The sequence below is a fragment of the Cervus elaphus genome, chromosome 8, assembly GCF_910594005.1.
Source record: "Cervus elaphus chromosome 8, mCerEla1.1, whole genome shotgun sequence".
Lineage (NCBI taxonomy): Eukaryota > Metazoa > Chordata > Mammalia > Artiodactyla > Cervidae > Cervus > Cervus elaphus.
The window spans coordinates 20,159,800-20,174,466 of record NC_057822.1 but is presented as its reverse complement, the minus strand read 5'-3'; the positions used below and the strand labels follow the sequence as shown (position 1 = coordinate 20,174,466).

Below are 14,667 nucleotides of genomic sequence, written 5' to 3'. Positions count from 1 at the left end.
AGCTGGTTGTTGGCAGAGGCGAGAAACCAAGATTCCCGGGCCTTGAAATTCCCTAGCTGCTACCATTTACCTGTATCTCTCAGGGTCCTCCAGCCCCATGGGCCTGACCTGGCCCCCCGGACCCCAGCCTCCTCTCTGCTGTCATGCTAGTTGTTGTTTTGGTTCGTTCAGCAAACATTTATGATGCCCCCACACTGTCCCAGGCAGCTGGGGTTTAGTGGCGAGTGGCTTCACTCCTAGGGCTGGCTAAGCGGCCAGTGTCAGCCACTCTCACGTGATAATTAATAGACTCACCAGGGCAACACTGTGGTCATACTTGGTATATTCCTCAGGAGAACTGGGTTGCCTTGGTGTCTTACGTTTAAAATCCATCTCCTCCAGGACTGAGCACGGCGCATCCTGGGAAACCACCGGAGCGGATTCTTTACCAACTGGGTTTTCAGGGGAACCCCAGGGAGGACGTGACAGAAGACGGTGTGCACAACAGCAAATGGCATCGTGCCAGCGCTGATGGTCACAGCCACACAAAACCCCGGAGTATAGCACAGCATCCCTCTGGCCCAAGTTTCTCAAAGTGGGGCCCGGTAGCATCAGACACACTCGGGGTGCTTGTGAAAAGAGCAGATTCCTGGATCACGTTAAAACCTAGAACCTGCCTCTCGCCATGTTCGCCCACGTGCAAGTTTGGAAGTGACTGTTCCAAACCCAGTGTCTAGTCTCTAGAGCTTTGATGCGCCACGTGCTCTGCAGGACGGTGACATGGAAGCAGTGGGTGGAGGTAGGACCTGTTACATGTTTCATCTTATTTGCTGCCAGTCAGTCTGGCCACCAAGCCTGGGGCCAGCGGTACCAACCCCCTTCCCTCCCAGACCCCACACCCTCGCTTCTCCTGACATGCAGTGACCCGGCCATGGTGGTCCGGTGTGATCTGGACGTGACCCGAGTGCTTGCTCTCAGCGAGAAGTTCCTGATTAAAGTCTCTTTGTCCCTTTCCAAAGTTCTCCTGTTGACCTTCCATCTTTTTACTTTCTTTTGTTCTTTGATTTCTTGGGATGATCTTTACTTACATTTTTTTATTTGTTGTTGTTCACTCACTCAATCATGTCCAACTCTTTGTGACCTCATGAACTGCAGCACGCCAGGCTTCCCTGTCCTTCACCATCTCCTGGAGTTTGCTCACACTCATGTCCATTGAGTCGGTGATGCCATCCAACCATCTCATCCTCTCTTGCCCCCTTCTCCTCTTGCCTTCAATCTTTCCCAGCATCAGGGTCTTTTGTAATGAGTCAGCTTTTCACATCAGGTGTCCAAAGTATTAGAGCTTCAGCTTCAGTTCTTCCGATGAATATTCAGGACTGATTTCCTTTAGGATTGACTGGTTGGATCTCCTTGCAATCCAAGGAACTCTCAAGAGTCTTCTCCAATACCACAGTTCAAAAGCACCAGTTCTTTGGCGCTCAACCTTCTTTACTGATCACATGGATCACAGCCTTGTCTAACCCAGTGAAACTATGAGCCATGCCATGTAGGACCACCCAAGATGGATGGATCATGGCAGAGAGTTCTGACAAAACGTGGTCCACTGGAGAAGGGAATGGCAAACCACTTCAGCATTCTTGCCTCGAGATCCCCACAAACAGTATTGTTTTATGCCCAAAGGTTACAAGGTATTTTCAGAAGATGATTATTTGAGTCAGTTCTAAGGAGGTGGATGAACCCAGAGCCTGTTATACAGAGTGAAGTAAGTCAGAAAGAGAAAAACAAATACAGTATATTAATGTATGTATATGGAATCTAGAATAATGGTATTGATAAACACATTTGCAGGGAAGGAATGGAGACTCAGATGTAGAGAACGGACTTGTGAACAGAGGGAGGGAGGGAGGGAGTGAGTGGGACGAATGGAGAAAGTAGCACTGACATACGTACATACAGTGTGTAAGATAGACGGCTGGTGAGAAGGTGCTGTGAAACACAGGGAGCCAGTCCGCTGCTCTGTGATGACCTAGAGAGGTGGGGTTGGGGAGGGGAGGCAGGCTCAGCACAGAGGGGGATGGACCCATTCAGTTCAGTTCAGTCGCTCAGTCGTGTCCGACTCTTTACACCCCATGAACCGCAGCACGCCAGGCCTCCCTGTCCATCACCAACTCCCAGAGTCCACCCAAACCCATGTCCACTGAGTCAGTGATGCCATCCAACCATCTCATCCTCTGTCGTCCCCTTCTCCTCCTGCCCTCAATCTTTCCCAGCATCGGGGTCTTTTCCAATGAGTCAGTTCTTTGCATGAGGTGGCCAAACTATTGGAGTTTCAGCTTCAACATCAGTCCTTCCAATGAACACCCAGGACTGATTTCCTTTAGGATGGACTGGTTGGATCTCCTTGCAGTCCAAGGGACTCTCAAGAGTCTTCTCCAACACCACAGTTCAAAGCATCAATTCTTCCGCTCTCAGCTTTCTTTATAGTCCAACTCTCACATCCATACATGACTACTGGAAAAACCATAGCCTTGACCAGACAGACCTTTGTTGACAAAGGGATGGATAGATATATAATTACGGCTAATTCGCATTGTTGTATGACAGAAACCAACACAACATTGTAAAAAATTTTTTAAAATCATTGAGGTTTCTGAGGGAAATATGGCTAATTCCAAGTGGTCTATGATTTTAAGTCAATGAAAACTACCTTGGGCCTTTGCTTAAAAAACTGGACATTGATTCAAAACTCAAGTCAAAGGAAATGAGAAAAAACTGAAACAGGTCTAAATATCATCAGCAGTGCTTCTCTCTGCCTCTGTCTGCGAGTCTGGGCTAAGAGTAAGCATGTTGGGGATTTTGTTTTCTGAGTGGAGGACCTGGCCCTGTGTGTGACAGAGGGGGCGCCCTCTACTGGGGTTTTATCCTTTCTGGGGAGGGAGCCACTGTTCCAGGCAGTTATGAGCACACCACTTAGATCAGGTCCTCACCCACTAGGAAGCACATCCATGCATCCCTCAGATGGCCGAGGGTCTGCTCAGCAGCAGGGGTAGTTAAGACCTGCTGAACTACTGGTTACCAAGCTGCTGCCTTCCAAGACACCCCATGGCCTCTCTGATCCCTGGCCGACCAGGACAGTGGCAGCCGAGTGTCCAGGATCACAGGCTAAGGAATTGAAAACATTCTCCAGGCAGGAACCTGGAGGTGCTAAAGGCCTTTGAAGATTTCCAGGACTCACGTGTACTCCCGTGTGTAACACCCTGGTCCTACGCAGTTGGAACCACTGCATCAGGCCCAGTGAACATGAGCGCCCCATGGCCCTCCTTGACCTTGCTTCCTCCCTGGGGTAGCAAGGTCCCTGGAGTCGTCAGCGCAAGAAGGGGCAGGAGGATAGAGGGCTGGGGCACATTTAAGTGAGGGTCTGGGTAAAAATGTAAACCAGGAAGCAGAGCCACTTAAGACTGAATTTAAAGCATTTTTAGAACTGCTGCATCCAGGATTCGTTGTCTGATTATCACAGATTGTATCTGTTTCTCTCTTCTCATTTGGAGTTAGAATGATCCCAGTCATTTCCAGGAAGAAGCTTGCAGCCGTGGAAGGCAGTATGTACCATAGCAAGGGTAAATTCTGAGTTTAGAGCTGGTTAAAATATCTACATCCATACCCATAACCACATCTGTATCTCTCCGAGGGCCTTGTCAGTCCCCTTTGCCCTGGAAGAAATCCGGTATGACATAGAAACTGCTAGACGCTGGCCAATAATCCCTGGGTTTCAGACCATCTAGACAATAAACAACTCCATAATATTCAGTGCAGCAGCTTCTGTGAGAGCCCATCTGTTTCAAAATAACCCTAATTCTGCTTACTATGCGGAATGCTTTGTTGACTGGAATTTGTCCTACTTTTCTGCAGCAGATTCAGAGTCACAGGCCTCTCACTCCACCTGCTGGCAAGTATAAATACTGGCCTGAAACCTGGGGTGGATATTTTCAGTTGAAAAAAAAAAAAAGAAAAAATCTGAGCTGTAGCTCAGGGATTCTCAAAAGCTAGCGTAGCTCAGAGTCACCTGGGAGCTCATTAAAAATGCAGTGGCCCGGGCTCTGTGCCAAGCCTATGAATCGGAAACTCTCAAAGAGCTCTCCTGGTGATTCATACACTCACGTATCTGTTAGACAATCTGGAATTCAGGGACCTGAGCCAGCGAAGGTCAGGGATGACCCCCCGCCCATCCTGCTCATCCTCGAACAGGGAAAGTGACGAAGCCAACTTTAGGTACCCACTTCTATATTGGTAACTCTTGGTGGTGAGAGTCAAGGCTTTATTCCTGGATTTCCCTGGTGGCCCAGTGGATAACAGTGGATAAGAATCTGCCTGCCAGTGCAGGGGACACAGGTTCGATCCCTGGTCTGGGAGGATTCCACATGCCATGGAGCAACTAAAGCCTGGGCCCCGCAACTGAGAAGCCACCGTAATACAAAGTCCATGCACCACAAGGAGGAGTAGCTCCTGCTCGCCTCTGCTCGAGAAAGCACGCACACAGCACCGAAGGCCCAGCACAACTGAAAAGGGGAAAAAAAAAGCTTTATTCCTTACCCAGGGCTCAAGGTGACATCACCAGTGATAAGTCATATGATTGCGTGGTGTGATGGGAAGGGCACTTCTCCTCGCTAGTATTCTGCCCAAAACCCTAACCCCAGTCGAATGATGAGGAAAAGCATCAGTCAAACCAAATCGAGGCACATTCTATAGGCTAGTACTCCTCAGAATTGTCAAGGTCACGGGAAATAAGAAAAGACTGAGAAAGTACCACTGGCAGGAAGACACTAAGGAGACCTGACAACTAAATGGAGTGTTGGACCCTGGAACAGAGAAAGGAAATGAGTGGAAAAACAAGTGAGATCCAGGGCAAGTCTGGAATTCAGTTAACAGTAACATGCTCATCCCTGTAAATGGTTGGTCTTGACAACTAGACCGTGGTAATATGTTTGGCTCTATTGCCTCGGAGACTTTTTTAAATCTGAAAATTATTCCCAAATAAAAAGTTTATTAAAAATTAAAATATCAGGGGGTGGGGAGGGACACTGAGTTAGATCAGATGAGTTGGAGAAAGTTTGCAAGGAGCACAGCCTGGCCAAATCTCAGTCCAACTGTCAGAAGTCACGGCCAGGCTGGCTGACAGGCAGGCAGAGTAGCTGCCCAGACCACCGGCCATGGAAGAGGCGGGTTGCTGGCATGACCCACTCTGCCCTCTTTGGCCAGCCAACCCTGATGCCTCATTGGGTGGGATCTTACATCTCTGTATGGAGGTCTAAAATGTCCAGTCTAGCTCCCTCATTGTGCAGACGGGAGCCTGAGACCCTGGAGAGAAGTGAATTGTCCAAAGTTCTGGTGGAGCCAGATGGAAGCCCACCTGTATAAAGACGTGTGTTCTTTTCCCCAGTGATTCTCAGTCATTTGATACATTGTCTACAGGAGAAACACCTGGGTAGCTTTTCATTAAAATATAGCTTCCTGGGCCCCAACCACTTAATGCAAAGAATCTCTGCCTTTAGGATCTAGTAACTCTGCATTTTTAACAAGTTCTTCATTATTTGCACAGGAAACTTAAAGAATCTTTGCAGAAAGCCAGACAACTGTCCCATTCGTAGATTCTCCAAGACAGTCTAGCTTTGCCCAGACCTCTTGCATTTGAGCTACTGAAGGGCTCTGACTCCTGTCTCCATTGGCCAGCTGCTTGCTTTCTATGGAGACTGTGCTCATAGTCCAGGGCTACTAAAAGGCCTGCAAGGGGAGAATTCAGTCACAGCTGAACTCTTTTATGATGATGCCCTAGCAGGTGGTGAGCTGCCCAAGCAGAACCCTGTGGGTCTTGGAGAGGAGGCTATTTAATATCTTTTTGAGCTCAATTGATTATAGTTTAAATAATCTCATACCCATTTCCCTCTCCTTTTAAAAAATAATTAAATTATGTTACTCAGGCCTTCCCTGATGGCTCAGTGGTAAAAGAATCTGCCTGCCAGTGCAGGAGGCATGGGTTTGATCCCTGACCCGCACAGATCCCATGTGTCGTGGAGCAACTAAGCCCAAGTGCCGTAACTGCTGAGCCCGGGAACTGCAACTGTTGAAGCCCACGTGCCCTAGAGCCTGTGCTCCGCAACAGGAGAAGCCACCACAGCTAGAGAGTGGCCCCTGCTTGCCACAACCAAAGAAAAGCCCACACAGCAACAAAGATCTAACACAACCAAACATAAAAATTGAATAAATTTTAAAAAGTTTTTATTTTTAAGTTACTCAAAGATAACCCTATGATCAATGAACAAAAGGAGGTGTGGGATCCAGGCTCCAAGGAGCCACTAGAAGTCCCATCCTGCTTGTCCTTTCCCCACCATGGCCCGTCTTAACGTCATCAGAAAGTCCAGGCAATGAAGACAGTGGAAGGCCTCCTCTGTCTATGAGATGAAGATGAGAAGTCAGAGCTGACAGAGGACCAGAGACTTTGGTAGGTAACCATCTGGAGCTCAGGATTCCCTGCAGGCAACAAAGATGCAGGCCAGGCAGGAGGTTCAGGGCAGTGGCCCCCACTTTGAGGTTCTGCTAGGGCCCTGTTTGCAGGCAGGTGTGGGATCTCCATCAAAAACATCCAGAGAGGCTGCAGCCACCCCTCCTGGGTGAGTCAGGCATGTTGGTCTTGGAGCTTCAGAAAAGAGTGTGGGATTTCATCTTTCTGAAAGGTCTTCATCTTTTATCTAGCATTGTCTGTACTCACGTATATGTGTGTGTGTGTGTGTATTTTTTTTATCAGAACTCTCTGCCCACAAAAAGACTTCCTTATTCTACTTCCTTTCTTCTGTTGTGAAGTGTTCTCCAATCTGTCCCTTCAGACAGAGCTCATGTCTGGGTTCGCTCTGCCATCCCAGCCAGGCACGTGGGACCTCGTGGTACTAGGCAATGAGGATATGGCAGCAAAGGGAGGCCTGCATCTAGTTTTCCAAGAATTTTCTCATATCTGTCCAGTGGATATTCCTAGGTGATTTTGAATTTAAAAAAATAAATAAAAAAAAGATGCAGTCCCAGAGTGTATGGAACTGGGAAAGATACTCTTGGAGACAGTTAACCTCAGTCTGCAGAATCAGCTGATGTCACTGAGTAAACTCCATCTGAGGCACCTCCAGATTGGTGAGCATTCTGTTTTAGATCAAAGAGAATGGGAAACATCCTAAAATTTGAAACATTTACATATTAAATGTATATAAACCATTGTATAGATTTTAATACTAAAGAGATTTTTACTAATGGGATTTTATGTATAAATATATATAAAAGGTGCTTGAAAATCATTCCTAATTTCATTAAAATCCCTCTTGATAAAGTGTTAAGGTGATGACAGATTTGTGAAAAGATCAGAGACAGATTGATTTAAAAAATGGAAAATCCCTTTAGTATGAAAATCTACATCCATTTGTTTATTTTTGTTTTGTTTTAAAAAATCTACATCCATTTGTTTAAAGAAATACATACCTCATGTTACAGTGTTTCCTAATGGGAGACACTTTGCTCCTCAACCTCTCTCTCTCTCTCTCTCTCCTTTTTAAAGTTTATTTTGGCTGCACTGGGTCTTAGCTGTGGCATCTAGTTCCCTGACCAGGGATTGAACCCAGGCCCGCTGCATAGGGAGCAGAGTCTTAACCACTGGACCACCAGGGAAGTCTTCAGCCTGTTTCTTTGCTGCTCCTCCAGCCTATTGAGAATTATTTCTGTAAGAACTTAGAGGCTGTTCTCTGTTTAGAAAATACATGATGTAGTTAATTACCAAGCCTGACATACACAACTGGACCTCTTGCCTAAAACCTTGTCAAGGGAGATCCTAATTCTGGTTACTTTGTTATCCAGAAAATCTTGCTGTTTGCAATGAGGCTTATCTACGGCAGAAGGTAACATTTTCCTGCTGCATTCTAAACAGACCCTGCCTCCAAATCAAGTGTAAAAGCAATAGTATTGTTCAGGTTTACAGAGTCTGGTTTCAGAATTAAGGAAGACAACTGAGACACGGCATGTCTAGAGCAGAGTAGAAACAGACATGAATTTGACTTTGGACTCAGTTCCTGACCAAACCGTGTGGCCATGGCAAGCTCCTTAAAGTCTTTAAGCCTCAATTTTTCTAGCTGTAAAACAGACGAACTTCTACTCAGAAGGATAAGTAGAATAAAAGCTACATAAAGCAATATGGTGAATCTCACAAACATAATGTAAAATGAAGCTACTCACAAAGGGTACATATTGTATGAATCCACTTATGGACAAAAATAGATAAAACAAATCTCTGCTGTGAGAAGTCCGTGGACCAGTGCTGGGAGGGAGCACATGGAGGCTTGTGAGTGCTGGAAATACTCCTGTGTTTTGGTCTGGATGTTGCTCCCATATGTTCCGTTCATGAAAATTAATCAAGTTGTACACTTTTGCAAAGGAGGGGAGAGTAAGTAGGGAAAGCATGTAGCAATTACCCAGAAAACATTATCTCCCCCTGGACTTTCTCTGTTCTTTTTTTTTTTTTTTGCCGCATGGCATGTGGTGGCTCAGTGGTAAAGAATCTGCCTGCGATGCAGGAGCTACAAGAGATGAGAATTTGACCTCTGGGTCAGAAAGATCCCCTGGAGAAGGGCATGGCAACCCACTCTAGTATTCTGGCCTTGAGAATTCCATGGAGAGAGGAGCCTGGAGGGCTGCAGTCGATGGGGTTGCAAAGAGTCAGACACGACTGAAGCAGCTTAGAACACGTGTGGGATCTTAGTTCTCTGACCAGGGATCGAACCCATACCCCCTGCATTGGAACCTGGAATCTTAACCTCTGGACCACTAGGGAAGTCCTGGACTTTCTCTTTTTGTTCTAGAGCTCAGACGGTGCATTGTCTATATTGCAAAAAACTCTAGATCTGACCGTAGACCCAGTATTTTGGATTACTCAAATTGCTGACTGAATTATAGCCTGTTGATTTTAAGTCAGTTGTGGCCAGTTAAAGTCCCCCAAATTAGCCAACTAGAACGGGCAGAGAAGTACAACAGGGAAAGTAGCAACTGAGTTGATTTCCATTCAAAGCTTCTCATTTGGGGATTCCAGGTACTGTTTCAGAACTAAGAAATTCCTACTCCTGTTCTTTGATTGGTGGTGTTCAGTCACGAAGTTATTTTTGATTCTTTGCAGCCCATGGACTGAGCACACCAGGCTCCCCTGTTCTTCACTATTTCCTGGAATTTGTTCAAATCCATGCCTGTTGAGTCAGGGATACTATCTAATCCTCTGCACCCCCCTTCTCCTTTTGCCTTCAGTCTTTTCCAGATTCAGAGTCTTTACTTTTTCAACTCATTGGTTGAGGAGTAAAAATGTGAATTTCTCTCTCTCAAGTCACACCTGTTAGTAAGTGTTACATTTACTGTAAACCATAATGAAACTTCCATCTGTATGAAACTTATGAGACTTTAAGTGATTTCAAACTCTTTTTAGAGATGGACGGATAGATAGGTCATTGTAATTAGTGACTCAAAAAATAGAGTGGTCTTATTATCCTTGGGCACCTCCCACTTTCAAAGAATATCTTGCTAATTATTGCACTTGGGATTTCTTCCAGGCCTTTTTGGTCGTAGTAAATGATTTAGCAACTGTGCTATCAGAAAGCATTTTTGCAAGCTTTAGAATTCATGGAATTCTAACCAAGTAACATTTTTTGAAAGACAGACTATGGGTCCCATGCTACTGCCCTCATTTAACAAAGGAAAAAGAACATTTAGAGGTTTCTTGGTTTAAAAAATTGTTTTAAGTGATTGCCTTCCATGGGTCCCTGATTTAAGGGAAAGATACGCCACCCTGCGACTTCATTTTAATGTAATATCACTGAATGGTCTAGAGGGCTCATCAGATCATGGCAGCATCTATGAATACCAGCAAATTAAGCATCTCTGTTTACAGGGATGGCGAACAGTAGGGAAAAGGGCCATCAACTCACGGCATTCTTTTTAGCAATTCTTATGTGGATGGAATTGCTTCTCCTCCCTCAGATGTAAAACGCAGAGGTTACTGCATTATACATAAGCGTAGAGAACTGAAAATTTTTTCCATCAAGAACCACAAGTCAATAAATCTTATGATCTCACCATTGGTGCCATAATTGAGCTAAATCTTCTTAAACCGGGCACTGTTCCTGAGGTTCTTTGAAGCATGCTCACTCTTTCTTTCAGTAAAATTGAGGGCTGACCTCCATTTACAGGAACACAGAAGCAAGGCTCATAAATACTAATGTTGTGTACCAAGTTCCACAGAGCAAGGCCGTTTCACCCAAGTCTGTAAGTTCAATGCATGATTTTACTCAGCAGAGAAAAGAAGGTCTCCAGCTTTCCCAAAGCCTGTAAGGCTCCTTCTGGTTACAAAAATGGGGGTCACAAATTACCCTTTTTGCATCTGTTTCTTGGAGGGCAAATATTTAATACATAGTGACCCCACGCTTTGTACAAAACACTCCCAGTTCTTCCTCAAACAGAATTAGGCTCTATCTTTTAAAACATTTTTTATTTATTTACTTTTGACTGCACTGGGTCTGCGCTACTGCACACAGGCTTTCTCTAGTTGTGGCGAGCAGGGGCTACTCCTTAGTTGCTGCGCGTGGGCTTCTCATTGCAGTGGCTTCTGTTGTCGAGGAACATAGGCTCTAGAGCACAGGCTCAGTAGCTGTGGCACACAGACTTGGTTGCTCCTCCATGTGGGATCTTCCTGGACCAGGAATCGAACCTGTGTCCCCTGCATTGGCAGGTAGATTCTCAACCACTGGACCACCAGAGAAGTCCTGGGCTCTTATCTTTTAAGAAGTCATTGGGAATTTTATTTTGTATCTGTCTTAGTCAGTGGTAGTAACAAGCAGACATTTAACCCGTGATTCTCACTGATGTTAGAGGTTAAACGTCCCAGCGTCCATTGGCCATCAAGCACTAACTGCATGCCTGGCACTCAGCATTTTATATGCATCATCTCTCCTTATCCTCTCAACAACCTAACAGAGGAGGTACTGTTACTAGTCCCATTTTACAGATAAGAATACTGAGGCTAGGGATGGTAACCTACTTACTCAAGGATATATAACCATACATGGAGGAGGCACAATTTAATTCCAGTCATCAAACTCAAGTTGTACAAGGACCCTGGTAGTCACCTTGCTCCTCAGCCTCCCCTGACAAGTGACCCAAACAGAGCCTCATGGAATGAAGCCTTCCCTGAGGTCTCCCCCGCAGCTGTATGCACAGCTGGAAACATCTCCCATTTCCAGTACAGCCACAGGGACCTCTTCTTCTTTTACCATCCAGCTGAGGCCCGTTCGGATCTTTTCCTATGTGCTCAGGCTTTCCAGGTGGCGCTAATGTTAAAAAACCTGCCTGCAATGCAGGAGACATAATGAGACGTGGGTTCAATCCTTGGGCTGGGACGATCCCCTGGAGGAGGGCCTGGAAATCCACTCCAGTGTTCTTGCCTGGAGAATCCTATGGACAGAAGAGCCTGATGGGCTACAGGCCCTAGGGTTGCAAAGCATCAGACATGGCTAAAGCGACTTAGTACATATGCAATCAATATAAGTAGATATTAAAAGCACATTTCTTAAGACCCTTTGAGAAATAGCTTCAGAGGATTCTGGAGTCTAAAGAGAGAAGTGATAGATCGTGTGACAGAAGAGGAAAATACAGGAATGGGTTAAAAAACAAATGAAAAAGTGTCTATTTGGAAGACAGAGATGAGCTGAGACTGAGCAGAGCAGCTGAGAGGCCCTGACCCAAAGCACAGATGATGAATAGGATGGGTGGGTTGCTGACTGATATCAAATACTCAATTGCCTTTAAAATATCACAGATTAATTTAGACTTGAAAACTTTCCAAAAAAACTAACCACTAGCATTAAGAAGAATGGAGTTCAAAACCTGAAATGAAAGGATTAAGTCATTCTTCAGACAATAGGGTGGCTTTGATAAATCAGAAACACTGTTTGAAGGACTTAAAATATCCACAAGAACATCCAAGTCAGGCATTGTCCATCGTTGTTGTTTTGTGGTTGCTATACCCAAGGCCTTCCCAGGGATCCTAAAAAAACCCCAATGACTCCAGCAGTCAGTAGAATTTAAGGGGACCCAATGGGGGAACTTTGTGGTGGCTCAGACAGTAAAGAATCTGCCTGCAATTCAGGAGACCTGGGTCGGGAAGATCCCCCAGAGAAGGGAATGGCTGGCTACCCACTCCAGTATTCTTGCCAGGAGGACTCCATGCCTGGCATGCTACAGCCCATGGGGTTGCAAAGAGTCGGATACAACTGAGCGACTAACACTTTCACTTCTGCGTGGGAACTTCAGTGGCCACATCTGTCATGACAGCAGAGTCCCATCAAGTTGAGGACTTAGGCTGGTTCTTCTTTTTCTCTTTTCAGATAGTGAGCTCCCCACATATCTATACAGGAAAGGGACTCTCTGGGTTTGGGCAGGAGGATAAGGTAGAAGGAAAAGATAAGATGCTTAACATCCCCGGTGTGTTAGAAGGAACAGTGACACGGGATTGCGGGAAAGGGGAGGAGAACTCGAACTGCGGGCAGAGCACCTGGGGTCACGTTTTGCGTCCCCTCGTGCTAGCTTCGTGACCTTAGCTTTGTCCCTGACTCTTCCTGAGCCTCCGTTTCCTCCTCTGTAAGGCTGGCTTCATGAAATTAGGAATAAAAACTAATTGAAATAGGATACCTTAAAAGGCTCTAATGAAGGAGTGATTATTTGTTCCTCTCTTGATGTGAGTTTTCTACGTGGGCCCGTGGCATTTCTGCTGTTGGCTCAGCCCTGGCTCTCCTCCAGTGCCCCAAGCGGGACTCCAGAGAGCTTTTGTGCGGGCTGCCCGCTTTGAGAGCTGGACCCCTGGAACCTTCACAGTCTGTCCTCTCTAAGTTCTCCCTTCGCGGAACAGCTTTTTCTCTTGGACGCTGTGAGTCCCTTTGGGTGTCTGAGCATCTTTCAGCACGTGTGGGCTTGCGCCCTGTGGCCTAGAGTCAGCATGCCACGTTGAGCTCACTTCTGACTCTGCCCAGAGCCCAGGCCTCCAGTTCCCTGCGCAGCTGGAATGGGCTGTCACACACTGGCCTGTGCTCCTGAGTGCAGTTAAGGACGGACTTGTTAAAAACAACTGTCAGAGGAGAAGCAGGATTTGGATCTCATTGTATAAAGCGATTTGAAGCTGTAAACTAATGGTAATTGGATTCATGAGTTTCTCTGTAATTTCAAAGTGTTTACCACTTTAAACAGATAGAAAGCCCTCTACAAATGTATATGGCGAAAGCTGTATCCAGTAAAACTTTTATAGGATTCATAGAATCTCTATGGTAAAAGTGTTCTGGGTTTGAACATCATCTTCAGTGAACGTTGGTAAAATGACGGATACTTCACTGATCAAAAAAACCTCGAAGTGGAGTTTACCCAGTGGGACGGAGTGTCGGGCTTGGTCCACCCAGTTCACTTTTGGGTGGACTAGTCAGAAAATGTTACAAGAGGTCTGGGAGGGGTAATTCCCTCATGTCTCAAAAGGAAAGGAGAACCACATCTGGGTGAGTCTTGGGGTCTCTCTCGCGGTGTGGACCAAAAACTGCCTTCTTAGACATTTCTGTCTGACTGCTGAAATTCTAGTTGTAGCTCAGCAAACTGACTGTTAGTTTCACACTGCTTTCTGTCATCTTTTCATCATAGGTTTAACAGTCGCCACGTCGACATATTACCTATCAACATCTCCAACGCTCAAGAGTGTGAGCAGGAGGGATCACCTGTTTACTTGTTTTCCCTCGTGGCTCCAGCCCCCTTTCCCACCACCTACTGTTCGTGGCTCAGCTAGAACTTCCAGAGTCAGTTGAGTCAGGACCTCAGAGGGCAGTGTTGAGTGTGGTGGTCTGGCTGTAACATATAGAACTTTTGATGGATGTAGGTGATGGAAGCAGGCCTTTCAAAGTGAACTCACAGAGTTAGCAGAGACTCAGAAGGGAAAAAGTACAATCTTTTTGGTCCACGTGCTGAAAAGTGAATCTACTATTTGTCTGTATCCATCAGTGATACCCTGCATGGCTGCCTCATTGCGAACATTAAAGCTCTTTTATTAGACTTAGGTTGCTGGTTCCTTGAGATCAAGGACTGTCTGCTGTTATTCCTTTATTACCCTCCCCCCCAACAATGCCTGGATCTTCCATTGGTTTTTTCTTTGTTTGTTTTTTTAATGCAGTAAACTGAAGTGCTTCTATCATTGCAGATGATTTTCTTGGTCTGTTTGAAGCCCCACGAAGGTCTTTTCAGTAATGACTTCCATGGTCCTTCATATGATCTTCACATATTATGCCTGTATTTTTGTCTGCCTGCCCCAATACTGATCATTATGGTAACACAGCCTTTGCCCTGTGGGCCATGATGCCCTGTGGGTGCTTGTGCGTCTGATAGGTGTGACTCCCACTGGCTGGCGAGGTACCGGAGAGAGGAGGTTAGAGGGAGGAAAGGGGAGACCCTCAGACTCATCGGGAGACACCTGCGAGCACATCCAGTGAAGACGTTACAGATAGCGACCAAGTTATTTCTGGGCATTAAGAAAAGATAAACTCAGCCCTTGAGACATTAGGGAAATTAAATGATGCGAATTATGGAGCATGGTGG

The 14,667-nt window shown here is 45.9% G+C and overlaps 1 protein-coding gene across 4 annotated transcripts in view; it reads left to right on the top strand.

Moving 5' to 3' along the window:
- RHBDD1 (rhomboid domain containing 1) overlaps positions 1–14,667 on the top strand; it is a 187,821-nt gene that overhangs the window by 123,488 nt on the left and 49,666 nt on the right. The gene's annotated exons all lie outside the window — the stretch shown is intronic.